Source organism: Ceratotherium simum, chromosome 20, assembly GCF_057802395.1.
Source record: "Ceratotherium simum simum isolate JZ-2026a chromosome 20, ASM5780239v1, whole genome shotgun sequence".
NCBI classification, from domain to species: Eukaryota; Metazoa; Chordata; class Mammalia; order Perissodactyla; family Rhinocerotidae; genus Ceratotherium; species Ceratotherium simum.
This window is the reverse complement of record NC_141919.1, coordinates 49,454,726-49,473,591: the sequence shown is the minus strand read 5'-3', so window position 1 is coordinate 49,473,591 and position 18,866 is coordinate 49,454,726.

Here is an 18,866-nt window from a genome sequence, read left to right as displayed (position 1 = left end):
GGGCTGGAATCATCTCCAGACTTGAGTGGGGAGGATGTGCTTCTAAACTTGTTTATGGTGCCTGTTGGCAGTCTCAGAACATCTGCTTCCAAGCTCATTCACAGGGTTGCTGGCAGGCCTTGGTTCTGGGCCTTGTGGGCCTGTCCATAGGCTGCTGAGTGTCCTCATGACATAGCAGCTGGCTTCCCCAGAGTCAGTGATAAGAGAGAGGGAACCTCTGGACAGAAGCCGCAGTCTTTTTATAACCTAATCTCAGTAGTGACATCCCATCACTTCTGTGTGTTCTGTTACCAGAAGTGCATCACTGAGTCCAGTCCACACTCAACAGCAGGGGAATTAAGCACTTTAGGGGAGGAGTAAGAATCAATGGACTTATAAATCTGTCTTTGAAACCTCCACAATAGTCTATTCCTCCCCCTCCCCTAGTTGTGCAAGCACAACGTACATGGCTGCGCATGGCAGCCCTGGTGGAAAACCAGAGAGTCAAGGACCAGGAGTAGATGAGACAAACCTGAGGTTTCCTGGAGGAATCCTGGGTAAGGAGTAGGGATGTGCATGGAGCAGTGGAGCACAGTGGTTACGGGCTTTGAGTCAAATATGCCTGGGGTAGTCTCAGTGCTTCCACTCCCTAGCTCCTGCCAGTCATTTTGTTTCCCCTAGTTTATTGAGATATAAGTGAGAGTAATTTAACACCTTAAGTTTCTGTTGTTGTTTTCTTTTATCTGTGTTAAGGGATAATAAACGAGCAATAAATTTGCCAGCCTCATAAGGTGACTTCTCACACTAAAGTCTTCCGAGAGCTCTGTTGGTTCCACCACTACAGTGTATCTCAGATCTTCCCACTTTTCTCCATGCCCACTGCCACATCCCTGTGCCAGGCTTCTACTATCTCTGGTCTGGGTGGCAGTAATGACCTCCTCGCTAGTTTCTCCACTTCCCTTCTTGCTTATCTAAGGTTCATTCTCCGCACAGCAACCAGAATTATCTTTAAAAAGTACAAATCAGATCATACCATCCCTCTGCTTAAAACATTCAGTGCTTCCGTGTGGCTTTAAAACAGAATAAAAACTCCTCACCATGATCCACAAGGTCCGGCACCATCAGACTCCTGCCTAACTTTGTAGGCTCATCTTGGACCACCCTACCTCTGGCATCTTTTCTGCTCATCTAGCAAGCTAGGCTATTTGTTATTTCCTACCTCAGGGCCTTTGCACATGGTCTCTCAGCCTGGAACCTCTTTCTCCCGGTCTTTACACGGCATTCTTCTTCATGTTCCTTGGGCCTCTGCTTGGATGTCGCCACTCAGAGAGCCTTCCCTGATCATGCCTTCTAAAGTAAACATCCCCTTCTCTAGGCATTTTTATCTCTTCATTTAATTATTTTCCTCCCCAGTACTGTCATAATCTGTAATTATCTTGTTATTATTTGTTTTCTTATTTATTGCTGTCTCCACTCACCTGGAAAGCAAGCTCCGTGAGGACAGTGCCCTGTCTATTTGGTTTGCATGCTATTGGATCCTTAGGGGTTAACCTCATCCCTGGATTCTAATAAACTCTCAATAAATAGTTATTGAATTAAAGAATAAATGAGAAAACATGTTACATGCTTAGCACAGTGCCTGACACATGATAAGGGCAAATACACGTTAGATAATCACACGTTGGCTATATTAGCATCTGTTTTCCAGAGCTGGTGAAGGCGTTAGCTGAGATACTATGTGAAAGGCACCGACTACAACACTTGGTACAGTAAATCGTCAACCACCATTTATTGAATGCCTAGTGTTGCATCATGTGATGGGGATGGAGAGAGATTGATGTATGGCTACTCAACATGTGTATATTTGGGAACCCTTAGCTGTTTAACTTTCTTATTGATATTACTTAGATTTTAAAATCTCAAGTTGCCAAGTGTTGTGCTCCATGTAGAGAAGTGAGACAAGCGAACATACCATTTTGGGCACAGTTTGTACCATGAACTAAGTTACTAAATAGACCTTATTGTTGGAAGCATCATTAACTCAAGTATTCCATTATCTTGCCCTTTCTACACTTGACAAAACCAATCTTGTTTGTGCTAGAATATTTGTTCTCTTGGAACAGGGATAGGGATGAAAAAATCTTTAGATAATATCAGAAAAACTATCAGCTGAAAAAAAATTCCTCAAACATAAGGGCTGCTCCTGGCAGGAAATTCATTCTGGGTGTTAGATCTCTTACCGTAGCACCTCAGTGCCACATCTCAGGTGCTTCCCTTGGCAAAGAGCCTGGCACATGGATGATGCTCATAAATGCCTGTTACAAGAAAGGAAAAGTGAATTAAAGTCTAGGCCAACACCTTACACACAGTCTAAGAGGAAAGATTATGGGATGGAAGCCTTTGAGTACTGGCTTTAAGTCACTATCCTATTGTTTGCTAGCTGTGTAACCGAAGACAGATTACTTAATTCCTTTGAACCTTGGATTCTGAACCCATAACACGGGCAAACACTGTTAACTTTGCAGCATAGGATTGGGGTGGACACAAATGGGAGAAAAGATAGCTAGATTGATGCTGATTATTTTTGCTGTCCTCCCTTGTAGCTGGCTGCAGAAAATCAGCTTGCTTTCCCATCTTTTCTAATCTTTTCAGCGTGTCTACAGCCAAAAGAGACCCACCAGCAATAGAGTGTTCCATAATCTCTATACACTCTGTTTCCTAGAAGACTAATCCAGGGGCTTTTGATTTTATGCATTTTAATATTATTCAAAATGTGAAATAAAAATAGGAGATAGCACATGCAGTAAACACAGTCACTGATGGATATTTTGTAATTCCTTTCTGAAAGAGTGACTAGAATTCCTGTTAGACTCCTAACCTATGCCCTTGTTCTTGAGGAAGAGCTCATCAAACCTGCCATCCCTCTGACTTCTTCCTTCTAGAAGGGCCTCCTTCAAGCAGTTATGGAGAGACAAAGTGGATTAGCAAGTGCTTCTTCCTTGTCCCAAGTTGGTAATTTGTATCTCTGAGCCTGAGCGATTTCCATTTTAACTGAGTCGCTGCCTCACCCAGGAAGAGTCACCTTCAACATCCCTCACACTGGATAAAGATGTGGTCAGCAATGGTCTAAAAAAGAGACCTCTAATTGGGTTTATGCTTCATCACTCCCAGCATGTTACCACTTGAAAGAAAACAAATTTGATTTGTAAATTTTGTTTTAAATTTCAATTCTGAAACTACGTTGTAATTCAATTCACTCAATTCACAAACATTTATTGAGTTGTTCCATGTGAGTCCTTTCATGCCAGGCCTTGTGCTAGGTTCTTGGGATTAAAAAGATGAAAAGATACGTTCCCAATCTTGAAGAGTTTGAGTGGAATGGGAGAGACACAGCTGCCAACAAGCACATGCATGACGATTCTATGGCAGAGGCAGAGGAGAGGGCACGGTTAGTTAGAAAGGAGAGAGGAGTTTCTTTCTAGGCTGGTAGGTACTAGGAACTGAGAGTTAGGGGATGCTGTATTAATTATCTGCCCCCAAAACTTGTGGCTTCCAGCAACAACATTTATCATAAACTCTGTGGGTCAGGCGTCTGGGCACGGTGTACCTGGATGGTTCTTACTGAGTTTTTCACGAGGCTGCAATTGACATGTGAGCTGGGGCTGCAGTCATTTCGACTGCTTGACTGGGGAAGGATCTGCTCCCAAGCTCACTCATGCAGTTGCTGGAAAGATCCTGTTCTTCCACCAGCTGTTGGACTGAGGGCCTCATCAAGGCTGACTTGGGATGGTGGAAGATGAGAGGCACGTTCAAGGAAGAGAGACCCCAGTGAGCATAAGCCATGCAAGCACAGCAGGGCCTGATGGGAGAATCTCAAACATTTAGCTAGAGTCCAGCATACAGGGGTAGGATGGAGAGTGGTGATGGTGATGGGAGTGGTTGAAGACGAGGCTAGAAAGATGGGGAAGTCGCGGGTTATGAAGGGTTCTGTATAGGGAAGCAGAGAAAACTGAACTCTATCCCAAGGTGCTGGGCAACCTATAAGGACTTTTGAGGAGAGTCATGATTACACATTTCCTGTGAAAGATCACTCTCGTGGCAGCGTTGATGGGGGGTTATTATCCTGCTTACAACTCATCTCATCAGGCTCTCGTAATCAACATGCACGTCAGCTTTTCTGGTTTGCAGAAGCAAGGAGTTTGAGGGCTGTACAATGAGCCACCAATAATGTGTCACAGATTACAGGGCCCGTGTGTGGTGCCAGTAATGAAATGGCAGAAGAGTGCAGAGCAGATCTCTTTTTTTTGCCCAGGAAAACTGGGAGAACTTCGATCAGGAGCTGTTGCCAGTTCATCCCTCAGTGGGATGAAAAGTAATTCGCCTTCACAGATTGGCCACTTTAGCCCCACAGACTGGGAACCATCCCACTGTCTCTGTCTTGGAGCTCATTGTTCTGCAGTTGGGAAGTTTTGAAAAGCCATTAGCAAAGCACTAAAAGACACAATAAATATGGGCAGACTCTGGTGACCTTTTATTTATTTTATTTATTTATTTTTTTTGCTGAAGAAGATTCACCCTGAGCTAACATCTGTGCCAATCTTCCTCTATTTTGTATGTGGGTCACCACCACAGCATGGCCACCACGGAGTGGTGTAGGTCCATGCCCGGGAACCGGACCCAGGCCACTGAAGCAGAGCATGCCAAACTTAACTACTAGGCCATGGGGCCAGCCCCTCTGGTGACCTTTTAGAGATTTAGAACATTTCTGAAATAAAACCCAATCGAGCATTCGTGCCTCAGTTCCCTGTCTGTAAAGCAAGAGTCTTGAACGTGGTGGTCTCTGAGGCCCCAGAGTTGCCCATTGTGAGCGTTGCTGTATGGGGCATAGTTATTTAGAAATCTGCTTGTTTATGTTACTCCCAGAGATGAATCTTGGGGCAGGGTATACTCTTCCTGTTTCAGCCTGATATTAAATCTTTGATGTTTTTGGGTCATATCACTGTGGAGAAAGGCTTTTCTTTCCGTATTATTGCAAAATGTGTAGAAAAGCAGTTGCTAAGATAATATTAGAACTTGTAAATGCATTTACTTCGCACTGTACTGCTGACAGGCTGAGGTTTTTTCTTTTCCAGGAGAGGCATTGCCATTTCCAGCAGGGAGTATATAATGCGTGGAAAGGGGGACAGCCCGGAGTAATAAAGCAGAAGTGGAGAGCCTGCCCCACTGTTGTCAGTCTGCTGGGAAATGGAGAGAGGCCATGCATGCACCTGAGTTTGCTCAGAGTCACCTCCGCCTCACGCCCCTGCCACGGAGCAGGGCAGGGCTGAGGCTGTGCAGTGCTGGAGCAAATCCAGACATGTTCCTTCTGAACACATTCATCCAAGAGGGGCCTGTGTGGTTAAACACAGGGACTCTCCACTTACCACTACCTCAGAGGGTTCTTGAACTTGTCACATGGAGATGGCAAAAGAATTTGTGGGGCATGACCAAACCACCATTTTGCAATGAGAACTACATATAATTTGTGGTACATATTTATTTTACAAAAGGGAAATGAGGGATTTTGTAGGTCCTCCTCAGTAAGGAGGTGGTGAGGTCCTCTAACCAGTGCAAGAGGTATATCTAGGGGGCTTCAAATATATTTTTAATAATTTATTTTTAAAAAGCTTGGTGATTAACACATAGGCGTTCATTATATCATTTGCTTATATTTTTTTTATGGAGAAAAGGTAGGTGGCAGTGGAATTGTTAAATAGTTTTATTGAGATATAATCAAGATACATAATTGCATATATTTAAAGTACACAATTTGAAAAGTTTTTTGTTTTTGTTTTTGCTGAGGAAGATTCGCCCTGAGCTAACATCTGTTGCCAATCTTCCTCTATTTTGCATGTGAGACGCCACCACAGCACGGCCACTGACAGACGAGTGGTGTAGGTCCACACCTGGGAACTGAACCTGGGCTGCTGAAGTGGAGCACAACAGACTTAACCTCTAGGCCACCGGGGCTGGCCCTCAAAATTTTGACATATGTATACACCTGTGAAACCATTAGGCCAATCAAGAAAATGAACATATCCATCATCCTTAAAAGTTTCTTCAAGCTCCTTTGTAATCTGTCTCTATGTTCCTCCATACCTTACCACCACTGTAACCATTGATTTCCTTTCTGTCACTATAGATTAGTTTGAATTCTCTAGAATTTTCCATAAGTGGAATCATACAGTATACACTCCATGTTGGTTGGCTTCTTTCACTCAGCGTATTTATTTTGAGACTCATCGATGTTGTTGCCTGTAACGATAGTTTATTCATTTTTATTGCTGAGTAGTATTCTATTATATGATATACCATGATTTGTTTATTTATTCACCTGCTGATGGACATTTGGGTTGCTTTAGGTTTTGGTTATCACAAATAAAGCTGCTGTAAACATTCTTGTACAAGTTTTTTTTTTTGTGTGGACATATCTTTGATTTCTCTTGGGTAAATACCTAGGAATGGAATGACTGGATCATATGGTAGGAGTATATTTAGCTTTTTAAGAAACTACCAGGGGCTGGCCGGGTGGCACAAGCAGTTAAGTGTGCGCACTCCGCTTTGGCAGCCCGGGGTTCGCAGGTTTGGATCTCGGGCGGGCACTGATGCACCGCTTGTTAAGCCATGCTGTGGCAGCGTCCCATATAAAGTAGAGGAAAATGGGCACGGATGTTAGCCCAGGGCCAATCTTCCTCAAGAAAAAAGGGGAGTATTGGCATCGGATGTTAGCTCAGGGCTAGTCCTCCTCACAAAAAAAAAAAAAAAGAAAAAGAAACCACCAAACTGTTTTCCACAGTAGTTGTACTATTTTACATTCCCACCAACAGGGTATGAGAGTTCCAGTTCCTCCACATTCTCGCCAGTGCTTGGTATGGTCAGTCTTTCTAGTTTTAGTTGTTCTTTTTTTTTTTTTTGCTTTTTTTAATAATTTTATTTATTTATTTATTTATTTTTGTGAGGAAGAACAGCCCTGAGCTAACATCTGTGCTAATCCTCCTCTTTTTGCTGAGGAAGACCGGCTCTGAGCTAACATCTATTGCCAATCCTCCTCCTTTTTTTCCTCCTCAAAGCCCCAGTAGATAGTTGTATGTCATAGTTGCACATCCTTCTAGTTGCTGTATGTGGGACGCGGCCTCAGCATGGCCAGAGAAGCGGTGCGTCGGTGTGCGCCCAGGATCCGAACCCAGGCGGCCAGTAGCAGAGCCCGCGCACTTAACCACCAAGCCACGGGGCCTTTAGTCGTTCTAATAGACATGTAGTGGTATCTCATTGTGGTTTGAATCTGCATTTCCTTAATGAATAAGGACGTTGAGCACCTTTTCTCGTACTGATTTGTCATATATATTTTCTTTGGTGAAGTGTGTGTTCAAATATTTTCTCCATTTTAAAAATTGGGCTGTACGTTTTCTTGTTTGGCTTTGAGAGTTCTTCATATTTTCTAGATATAAGTTCTTTATCAGGTATATGCTTTGCAGAAATTTCCTTCTAGCTAATGACTTACCTTTTCATTCTCTTTACAGTGTCTTCTGAAGAGTAGGAATTTTAGATTTGAAGTCCAAATTTAATAATTTGTTCTTTTATGTGTTTTGTTTGTGGCGTTGTATATAAGAAATCTTTGCCAAACCCAAGGTCTTACAGATTTTTTTCTAGGCCTTTTTCTAGAAGTTTTACAGTTTTTAGTCTTTACCTTTAGATCTCTGATCTATTTTGAGTTCATTTTTATATGATATGAAGTATAGTTCCGAGTTCAATTTGTCTTGCATAGGGATACCCGATTGTTTCTGTACCATTTGTTGAAAAGTTTACCCTTTGTCACATATATGATTTCAAATTTTTTCCCCATATGTGGCTCGTTTTTTTGTCTCTTAACGTTGTCTTTTGCAGTATAATAGTTATTAATTTCGACGATGTCACATTTGTCAATTTTGTCTTTTATGGTTTGTAATTTTGGAGCTGTATCTAAGAAATCTTTGCTGCTTAAAAATTTCGTGGCTAGGATTGAGTCTCCAGCTTTTTAGCTATGTCCACTGTGTGATAATAAAATATGCAAATACAGATGAAATATTCTTAGCATATGGAATATGCTAATATTGTGAGGACAATGTATTATCTCAGAAATTTAAGAGGGGTAAGGGCAGCTGCAAGTGGCAAATTAGGGATAGAAGGAATTTTAAAACTTTCTTAGGAAGAAAGGAAGAAAAAATTGCCATGGACATCTTTTTTTTTTGAGAACAGAAGGATAACGGTGGTGGAGATGGGATGAGGCTTAGCATCAGGTGCAAATTCATGATGATAATTGGGTTGTTAATATGCTGGGGAGTGGATGCTGTGTACACTTGGACTTAAAGTGAAAGATCAACCATCAAGTATTAGCGGTTATCACCTTATTCTGTGAACAATTACTGGGAAACATTTTGGGTGCAGAAAATAAATCACTCATATCCATTCTCCTATACCTACCCAGCGAATACTCAGATTGGGATTCGTGGGACAGTTTGCCTTCCTTCCTCCTACATGCACGGCTTATCCTTGGTCAGTATCTTTTCCCATTTCAGATCTTCACTACTTCCTTTAGGCCCTCTGATCAACCCGCGCGTCTCCTTGGTTTCAACAGCTGCCTTGCCTTCCACCTCATTGAAGCTGTCAGATGTGCTCCTGTCCCCTGCACCTAAACAAATCTCCATCCACAGCTGTCCCTCCACCTTTTCCTCTGTTCCAGGAAAATGAGGAAGCCCTCCTCTTGTTCCAGGTCACCTCCCACTTCCCTTTGTCCTTGACACCTCTTCCCTTTGATCCCAAGATGACCTTCCTCCAAAGTCATTCCTTCGGCTTCTTGTATCCTCATTGCTGCCTTTCCACTGAGCCCTTCTTGCAGTGAATAAATATGTTCATGGCTCTCCTATCCTAAAAATATTTCTTTGCTGGACCCTGGATTTTTCTTAATTTTTTTTTTTTTTTGCTTTCTATTTTATCCATGTTTTTTGAAAGAGTAATATTGCTGTCTCCATTTCTACCATTCCAATTTCCTCTTCAATTCACTGTGTCTTCACCTCTGCCCTCACTGATCTATTGAGACTGTGCTCACTAAGATCCAATGACTCCTTAATTGCCATATCTAATGGACATTTCTCAAGATGATTTTACTGGACGTCTCAGTTTCATTTACTTCTTTTTTGAAACTCTACGCCTTGGGTACCATGAAATTTTACTCTTAGTTCTTCTGCTTCTCAGACTGTTTCTTTATTGTCTGTCTGCTCAGTGAATTTTGTGTCTTTTTTTTTTTTTAATGTAAATGACTCATCTAAAGGAATGATAAGTATCGTATGAACATTGGAGTTATTTTTTTGTTTCTTGTCAAGTTTTTAGATTGGGCCCTCAAATAGAAATCTTAGTTAACTTTTGTTTTTTATTTTAGTAGGTCATGTGTTCTAATTTTATTCAATTCACTTTTTACTTAGCATCAGCCTTGCAGAGAAAGTATCTCTTGGATCTGTTTACCTGTTCTCTTTGCAAGAATCTGGGTGGTCATTAAATCTGTGCACTAAAACAGCTGAATTCAGAGTATTCAACTCACAGGACAGAAATATATGGTGCTGTGCTTTAAAAATTATGCAAACCATAGAAATCTGTAAATGAGAATTGAATTTGTAGCCTAGAGGTAGAAAATGTGATTAAAGAGAATATGAGAGCTCCTAAGTTTTTTTTTTTTTTTTCTAGGCAGCAGTGAAAAATAAAAGACAAATCTTATTTGCTTTTTCCTCTACCACATAAAAGGGCAATACAAAGGCTTAGAAATAGAGTTGCTTTGGCATTTAAATAGATTTTTAGAATATAGTATAGTAATCCCTGTTTAAGTCAGCAAAGCAGTGTGGAGGCAAGGAGTTAAGGATAATTCTGTATACATATAATTTCACTGCTGTGTTTGATAGAACAGAGAGAAAACATTAAATGTGAACATATTTTTCTTTTTATCAATATTATTATCTTCTTACTGGATAGAATTAACCTCTTAAAAATCTATTCTAATTTAAGCCACTTTTGGTCATTTAAAAAATGTCAATGGTCATTTCATTTATTCAAAAATTTCAAATATATAGATACTTTTTTTTTTTGAGAAATCTGTCTGAATGGGTTGAAGATGTCCATGAAGGCTTATGCAGGGTAAGGCAATAGCGTTCTATTTATTCTTCATTTTATCACAAGAGCTTTTGTTTCCTTTCTCTTGCTCACATGAAATATAGCTGGTCTATGCCCCATAAACAGCACTAGCCTTCTGCAACTGAGAAGCGCGTAGCAGCCTGCCTGACTAATGGCTGTTTAAAGTCTCTGATGCGCAGGGATCAAATTAAATAAGGCTTCTGTGTTGTCAAGATTTAGAATCTACTGAAGCGCCAACATTTATTCATCTGCTCTTTATTTAGCTTTGAGGGCCAGCGGGCCAGCCTCATCTGATTGCTCTGGCCGCCTTCCAGGGCGCGCTGAGGCCAAGGAGCAGGCGCAGTTACATTTCCACCGGGTGGCAGTCTTCGTCGCATAAACCCCTCTCTCGTGGCGACCACCGGATGCTATTCTCTTTCCTTCCCTCCCTCCCTTTTGCTCTCTCTCTCTCCCTCTTTCTCACTCTCTCTCCCTCTTCCTCTCTTTCATGCTATATTTTTGCCTATTGTTCCCAAGAAACATTTTATTTATGTCTTTGTGAACATATTTATTCTTTGCTTACTTTCTTACTGCCCCAATCTTCTTTCCATCTCCTCTAATGAGGAGGGTTTCAGAATGCTAGAGCAGCAGGAGGGACTATTCCCTTACACTTAATAAATATATGTAAAACACATAAAAGGCGACTAAATTAAAAAATCAAACAAAAAGCCCCTACCAAAAAGAAAACCACGTGAAATAGCCAAAGACCAAATGTGGGTATAATCCATCCTGCCCGCCCCCCCACCCCAGGACAAGAGCGGCTGGCGAAACTGACTGCCTGGGCTTCACTCACTGGTCGAGAAGGGGTTGCTCCCTGGTGGCTGGGATGGCAGCTCAGACTGGGATCCGAAAACCTCATGTCCATGCTTTTAGCCTTGGAAGAAGTCTGCAGCCTAACTGACAGTTTTGTGGATGGGGCACGAGGATAAAGGAGGCCTAGTCTGCTCGTGCAGGGCTGGATGACTAATAGTAGGAGGGAGAGTTGCATCAATAGGTAAAAAGGGTTTTACTAAACCTCAAGGCTGGGCGCAAGGGGGCACAGTTGACCTAGCCAAATACATTGTTTTGCTCAATGCTCGTAACTGTACTTTAAGTTACTGATGAAGAAACCAAGAAACACGAAAGCCAGTAGTAACTTGCCAAGGCTATGGAGTGTGTGATCATCTGAAAAAAGATTCAGACCCAGGTCTATTTCGTGCCAAGACCCAAAGGCCATCTAGGCTGCCGCCAGGTTCATTATCCAGATTTTTCTCCCTGATTCCTTTCCTTTCTCTCCATAGGTCCTGTTCTCCCCATTTTCCATTTCATTTCCTCATTCTTTTTTTTTTTTTTTTGTGAGGGAGATTGGCCCGGAGCTAACATCTGCCAATGGTCCTCTTTTTTTTGCTGAGGAAGACTGGTCCTGGGCTAACATCCATGCCCATCTTCCTCTACTTTATATGGAACGCTGCCACATCATGGCTTGACAAGCAGTGCGTCAGTGTGCACCTGGGATCCGAACCGGCCAACCGGGCCGCCGCAGCAGAGTGCACACACCCAACCGCTTGTGCCACCAGGCAGGCCCCCATTTCCTCATTCTTGAGTCCAGTTTCCCATCTGCAGATCTTTACCAGATTCACATGTCACCACTGACATGACCCTGGATAGTCCCAATCTCAATATTGTTTTAATTTTCCTGACTTTGGTTGTGAATGAGGTGAGCATTTAAAAAAGAAACGCGTTACTTCTTTTGTGAGTGGCCTGTTCATGTACTCTACTTTTTTCTTTTTCCCATTGGGAAGTCTTTTCTTTGTTAATTTCTATAAGTTTTTTATGTATTAAGGGCATTACGCCTTTATCACATATGTTTCAAATCTTTTAAAAATCATTTTTGTTTTTATTTTTTGGTTTGTTTATGGAAACTAATTTTCCATATAGAAGATTTAAGTCTTTATAAATTTGAATCTGTTAGTTATTTCTGCTATGATTCCTAGCTTTGTTGTCTGGCTTACATAAACTTCTTCACCTCAGGACTGTAAAATATATTTTCCTGTATTTTCTTTCTTTCTTTCTAAAACCTCTTTATTGAAGTATAATCGACATACAAAAAACTGCGCGTATTAATATATAAAACTTAATGAGTTTGGAGATAAGTATACATATGTGAAACTATCCATCACAATCTGTGCCATAAACATATCCATCCCCTCCCGAAGTTTTCCCTGCCCTCTTAGTTATTATTATTTTTAATACTTTTTGTGATAAGAACACAACATAGGAGCTACTCTTTTAGCAAAGTTTTAAGTCTGTAGTACAGTCTTGTCTACTATAGACACTGTGCCAGGCAGTGGATCTCTAGGACTTATTCATCCTGTGTACCTGAAACTTTGTACCATTTGCTGAAGATTTTTTTGTCTTATTCCAATGATTATTTTTGGCAGGATATGGTATAAGGAAGAAATTGAACTTCATTCCATTTTTGAGAATAATGTGTCTTTCAAAATGATAAAAATAAATGCATTAAGTACTAGGCACATAGTAAACTGACTCTATGAGATAGGTACTATTTTTATTCCCATTTTTCATCAGAAGAAACTGAAGCACAAAAAGACATGGAAAAGTTACATTCTTTATCCAAGTCTAAGCAATAATATTTGGCTTCAGGAATCATGGAAGTCAGTATCTCTCAGCAGGTAGCCTGACTTAAGAGACTGGTCAAAGATTTAAAAGTTTACTCTCAAAGATTTAAGTAGGACAACAATTTCCTAATAGTTGTATTATTATCTGTATTTCCCCTTGTAAATATTTTAAAAATAGATAGGACAAAGCAATGCACTTCAGACTGAATTTTGAAAAAATAGTCTAATATAAAGACTGTAACATAAATGCAAATATACATTTACAAATATAAATCTGTATGTGTCTTCCAAACTCACTCAGTACCTCTGGGCATGCTTCCTCCATTTCCATGAAGTCTGTAGCTATGATATCTTTTGAAACGCCTGTCCATTTTCAGTTGTCTCCTCCACGGATGACGGGTGTATACTGACTACGGACTTTCTTGCTACTGCTCCTTCTTGTGACAAATGGCCTAGATTTCCTAGTGTTTGGGATGCTGCATGTGGCTTTGGAGCCTGCCCAAGCTCACTCTCCTGAACTAATCTACATGTTTCAGGCTCATTAACTCTATACTCTAACAAGTGGAGTTCATTTGAGTTACATTTGGTAATTTCCTCTGTGAGGGAATTACTCACACTGTGTGTGGCCCTGCCCTAGTGGCCCGAGAGGATGATCGTTGTTTACTCTCTGAGAGTCACTTCACCAAGGGGAAGGATTTGACTTCATCAGTTTTACCCATAACACCAGATTCCATCTTTCTATACTTGACTTCCTGCATCCAAAACCAACTTTTGAATAAAATAGAACCATCAAAGCAGTGGAGAAACCAGTGCACTCAGGGGACCCGGTGTTAAGATATGGATATTACAGCATATAAATCCTGAAATAATTGTTTTGAACAAGAGAGGTAGTCAAGGCAAAATCCCTTGTGATTCAAACAGAATTATCTTTCAAGTTTTGCAGGATGCAAACCGTACTGGTGTTTTAAGAATTAGATATTTTAAAAAAAGAAGCTGAAACACATCTAAAGTAAAACATATTTCACGACCACTTTAGGAGTGCATGTTTTTGTTGGAGTGAGTTCTGAAAGTGGCCTGATTTTTGTTTGAAGCCTAATACCTAAATTCCGTTTAAAATCTGGCCTTGGATTGAATTCCAGTTCTGATCCAATGGTTAACATTGGGCATGGATTGAGACTCTGTTCTGAGCTGTAGAATCTGGTAGTTGTCTCCCTCTTTTTTTTTGCTGAGGAAGATTAGCCCTGAGCTAACATCTGTGCCAGTCTTCCTCCACTTTATATGTGGGTTGCTGCCACAGCATGGCTGACGTGTGGTGTATGTCCTTACCCGGGATCCAAACCTGCAAACCCAGGCTGCCGATGCGGAACACACCAAACTTAACCACTACGCCATGGGGCTGGCCCCTGGCAGCTGCCTCTTGATAGCTTTCTCTGTGCTTGTTTCTCTCTCTCTCTCTTTCTCTTTCTTTCTCACACCCACACACACACCTGCCCCAGAGTAGGAGTCATAGAGTGAGATGACAGGAGCCTTTTTTTTGCTGAGGAAGATTTGCCCTGAGGTAACATCTGTTGCCAATCTTCCTCTTTTTTCCCTTTTTATGTGAGCTGCTGCCACAGCATGGCTAACAGATGAGTGGTATAGGTCTGCGCCTGGGAATTGAACCTGGGCCACTGAGGCGGAGTGTACTGAACTTAACCACTAGGCCCACCTGGGCTGCCCCTAGGAGCTATTTTTGAGGCAACCATCTTGGGTGCTCTGCAGAGGAAACCCACACTGGAGAAAATCAAACCTCCTTTAAAGTTTTCAGCAATGCTCAAGTCTGAATAGTAGTTTTTGAGGAAGAGAAAGAACTATAACAGATAAAGACATCCAATTTAAACTCTGAAATTTGGCCAGTTGTAGACAAGTACTGGGAATTCTTTGTGAGGACTTATAAGCTTGGACGTATCAAAGAGCCATCATCTCTGTTTACAAGTATGGGAAATGGAACAATATGAACTTAGGGATTCATAGAATCAGGGAGGGTTGCAAATTCAGGAAGGGGGAGAAAAGGGAGGACCTGGACCAGATCAGAGCAGAGCTATTTTCATTGTCTATACTCAACTAAGGGTTTTCCCCATCTAGGAAGTGAGAAGGAAGTAGAAGCTAACATCAACACCATACTGCATATGACGTGTGAAGAACCTCTCCAATGGTTCTTCAGAAAGTTTCCCAATCCCAGTTACAGTAAAATATATACAAGCATCTCCCATATTTTTTAAAGCCTTCACTTGCACTAGACTTCTAGTTTAACGTAGTATCTGCTACCAATTTTCTACGAAAATGTCTCTGTGGATAAACAAAAACAGCCTACATTCTAGCTTGCAGTCCAATGCCCACAGCAAACTGGCCCAACTCCCACAGTCACTTCTGAGCTTCAGACTAGAGTCATCTGGCCACTTCTGCCATGGATTGTGCTTAAGTTAATTATGGCAACTTGTCAAGTTTAATTCACTGTGTAGAGTCACTTAACACCTTATACTTTCTTTCATTACTATAAAATTCTTAGTAGAAATTTTCTTTATATATTGTTGAGGACAAATGGCAGAACTTGGTGGAATCCCTGCTAATAATTTTATTCTCGATTCTAGAGGGTAGAGCAGGTCAGTAGCATCCTCCAGAGGATGGTGCCTACTTAAGGCCTATTGCTTGGGTTAATTCAGAAGAAGAGAGAACTGTATAGCATTACAGGCAGTAAAGAGAGTTTAGATTTCATCTCTAGCCAAACCTTCAAATCTTAAGGGATTTGAGGTCAGGACCATATATGACTTGTCCAAGACCACCAAGGGAACATAGCAGGACCAGGACTTGGATATAGATCTCCAAGCCCTACTCCTTGGTTCTTCACCCTCTGCTTCCTGATTTCACCAAATTTGCTTGTTCTGGCAAGGGAGAAAGTCTCTCTTAATCTGCTTGTGGAATAAAATTTTCTCTGCCATTTGCAACACTCCAGAGACTAGAAACATAACAAAATCATTGTTTTGCGTTAATACTTCCATTTCCAGACATCTCGGCAATCAATCCGAAATTTTATCTTCTTGCCTGAAGAGACAACGACATTTAATTCACAACAGTTTCCTTTCTCCTTTCTCTCAGTGACTCTATTAAATAAAACATGATGGATCACACTCTACATTTGCATGCCAGCTAAAACAGGGCCGAGGCTCTGCTAGAACAGAGGATCCCGTCCTTGCCTAAACATGACAGGGGCGAGATGGAGGTTAGTGCCGGGAAATGCTCAAGTTCTGCACGTGAGCATTTTTCCCTTGAGGAAAGGGGCCCAATTAACAGCCAGAATGAAAACTGGAAGCTGTGCTAAAAGTTAATAAATAAATTCCAATCAACAAAGATTGTAGTCTTGCCTAATTAAGGTTAGTTTTTTTTTTTTTTGTGAGGAAGATCAGCCCTGAGCTAACATCCATGCTAATCCTCCTCTTTTTGCTGAGGAAGACCGGCTCTGAGCTAACATCTATTGCCAATCCTCCTCCTTTTTTTCCCCCAAAGCCCCAGTAGATAGTTGTATGTCATAGTTGCACATCCTTCTAGTTGCTGTATGTGGGATGCGGCCTCAGCATGGCCGGAGAAGTGGTGCGTCGGTGCTCGCTCGGGATCCGAAACCGGGCCGCCAGTAGCGGAGCGTGTGCGCTTAACCGCTAAGCCACGGGGCCGGCCCAAGGTTAGTTTTTAATAACACTTGAATCTTAGAGAGCTGAGCTAGGGCATAATCTGGCCAAGTATTCATGTTTCTATACTGGTCCTTTCAGCTAATTCCCTCCTTCCCATAACAATTAGAGCAGAGGTTTTCTGAATCTATGCATTTATGGTAACTATTCATCTTTTCTCTTCTTCAGAGTGCTCATGGATGCTTGTCTTGTATGTATTTTAGAGCAACCCAATGTACCTTGCCATCTTTTGCATATGGAGCTATCGATTATAGTGTTGACAGGACCATAAGGGCATTTCCCAGTCTGGCCACCTTTTTTGCAGACAGAGGATGACATTTCTACTTCTACATTCTCTTCTACAGGGAGTTTATGGTTTGCTTAAAATCAAGGTTAAATAGTGAGGTGTTGACTCAAATGCTGGTGGCCTGCCTCTTAGTGACAATGCTGTTTTCATACATTTGTTTATTCGTTCAAAAGATCTTATTTTGTGCTGGGACTGTAAAGATAAACAAGATGCAGTTATCTTCCCAGGAGAAATTTACAGACTGGTAAGGGAGAGATTATAGATAAATTAGCAATAATAATACAGTGTGGTAAGTACCACTGTGGAATGCATATGAGATGCTGTGGGAGCCCATTGGTGAGGTTCATAATGGATTTGAGGGCTAGGGAAAGTGTTCCAGAGAAAGTAAAGTCTAAGTTGCAACCTGAAGGATGGAGAGGAGTTAGCTTAGTGAACGAGTTGGGGAACCAGGAAGAGGGAATAATCTGAGTGAAAAAGCCTCACTCATTCATAGAAAAAATGTGCCATTTATGTACAGGATGGCTATATATCGACAATGATGAGAGAAGAAGCTGGAAAGAGAAATTGCTTAGACTTCATAAGCCATGTTAAAGATTTTGAACTTGCTACTTATTGCAATGGCAAACCATCAAATGATCATCAGAATAAGAGTGACAAAAATACGTTTATGCCACAGAACAATTACTCAGGCTAAGGTGTGGATGATAGATGAGATAAAATCAAGAGAACACACACCACCCCTACCACAGCCTGTGATCTCTATGTACAAACTCTTTAGTCACAATTAATCAGAAGGAACTTTATTTAGAAAATGAGCAAATGTTGGAATTTCTTCTGACTTGGTAACCAAATTTCACAGTCTTTGCAAATTTCAAAAGTAGGATTCTCCAGTGTTAGATTCCCCAGTGGGGCAAGGTTGTGCCAGTTGGCATGGTCTACTTATTACATCTACACTTGTAGATGTCTCACTTCTTGTATCAGGGAATCTGCAGCTCTTCCTAAGTCTTAAATCCCCCCTCCACGCCGGTGGTTACAGTTCTAGTAGCAATACCCACAGCTCAAGCAATAAGCTTCCTCATCCAAGGTTCCCTGAGAGAACTCTATCTCTCATGGTCTTAGCTTATAAACCCTTGGATATTCAGAGATTCATCTAGTAACACAGTATTGTTTTCCTTTTTTGGCATTCTCTATTATTTGACTCTCGACTCACAGTCCTTGATTTTAATTCTCTGTCCACTTAGGGGAGGAGGCTGTATGTGATCCCAGACCTGTGGGCCCGCCAATTTATTTTCAAAGAAGGTCGGTCATCCTTTTTCAAAGGTGCATGACTCTGTCCCATGGGGTCTACCAATCTGCCTTCAGACTCATTATGTTGATTAAGTCTACATATATGAGAAGTAAGTAGTCCCCACTCATTTCTCTGAGCAACAAAGGGAAAATAGGAAATAATCATTTTGCATGGTTCACTAGCTCCTCACTGCCCATGACAGGGCCACCACCTTGCCACATCTACTCTAGGCCTCACATTAGTAGAGACCAATATCACTCTCAGGAGTAATTCTCATACAAATTACACCAAGGAGCTCTTTGTTTGGCCCCATTCACTTTTCAATCCCAGTGTGAATTTGAATTTAGAGGTTGAGATAGGTTATCTCTAAAGTCAAGAGAGAGTGGCTCATACACATTCCAGGAAGAGTTTAGAGAGTAACCTGATAGGAGGGACTGGGAAGGTTTTTGGAGCTGCTGTGGCCTCCTTCTCCCACAACTGGCTCCTCATCTTTCCTTTCAGGCAATTTTCTGTATTGAACAGGAAGTGTTAACGCCTACCTTCCTACACAGGTGTTCATGCTGAACCTGGAGTTTATCAGATCTCAAAGCGCTATTGCCCTCCATGTCACATGCTATGGTATTGCCTCACAAAGATATTGATCTGGCATTGTATTGGCCTAGATACCAGTAACTACCCCAGAACATGCCCTGTTGTCTCCAAGGACACATTTTAGGCAAAGCCATCCTAAGATCCCG